Genomic DNA, 1020 nt, shown 5'->3' with positions numbered 1-1020 from the left:
TGATGTGAGACCATAAGAAAAAGCATTCTCGATCCCTCGCTGTTAGTGCAAAAAGCACTAAGATCTGGTCTAAAGTTTCGATGTTTGATAATACTCATAGGTCTGATCAGTTTGACCAAGGGGGTGATCTAAACAAGACTTGATATTTGGATGAAGTTAGTAAAGTCTAGTCAGACCAGATGACTAGCGAGTAGTCCTAGTTAGTTAGACTAGGCAGTGGAAGTCCTGATCTGGAAGATTGGGCAAGGGAAGTCCTGGTGAGTGAGGCTAGGCAAAGGGAAAGTCCTGGTTTGGAGGATCAGGCGGAAGTCTTGGCAGAGTCGAAGCACCAGATGAAGTCTGGGCTGGTTTGAAGAACCGAGTCGCAGCAGAAGCCTGGGCTGGTCTAGAGGACCGAGTCGCAGTAGAAGTCTGGGCTGATCTGGAGGATCGAGTCGCAGTAGAAGTCTGGGCTGGTCAGAGAGAATTGAGCCGCAGCACAAATCCTGGGGGTTGAGGACAGAGCCGAGCAAAAGTCCAATAAGTCAGGAGGACTTGGTTGACACAAATTCTCCCGAGTGGAGTGGGTAAGGGCATGTTCCTAGAGTGGAACAGTAGGCGCCAGACTAACCCAAGATTTCGATAGAAATATGTAGTTAGACCCACAAGGTAAGGTTTAGGTTCTTTGTTTGGTTGTATGCTTGTCTTGCAGGAACCAGGAGCTGGAAGCAAGATGGAGAAAGCAGAGGTGAAGCAAACAAAGGTAGTTGAACCAAGCTCGGGGTCAACTCAGGTCAAACCTGAGTCAAAGTGACTCAAGTCAACTCGAGATGGAGTCAAGTCAACTTAAGTGGATGGAGTTGACTTGAGTTGGTATTCAAGTCGACCTAAGCACAAGATATGAGCCGCAGAAGCAACGTTCATCAAGATATGCCACGTCAGCTTCGAGTCGACTTGAGTAAGGATTCGAGTTGACTTGAAGGCCAAGTCAGCCATGAAGAAAGTGGATCGGGCTTACGTGGAGTCGACTGGAGATTGGCC

This window comes from Curcuma longa, chromosome 19 (genome assembly GCF_044706935.1).
Source record: "Curcuma longa cultivar G26 ecotype Majalengka, Jawa Barat chromosome 19, ITB_CL_G26_1.1, whole genome shotgun sequence".
NCBI classification, from domain to species: Eukaryota; Viridiplantae; Streptophyta; class Magnoliopsida; order Zingiberales; family Zingiberaceae; genus Curcuma; species Curcuma longa.
Note: the sequence above shows the minus strand (reverse complement) of the source record.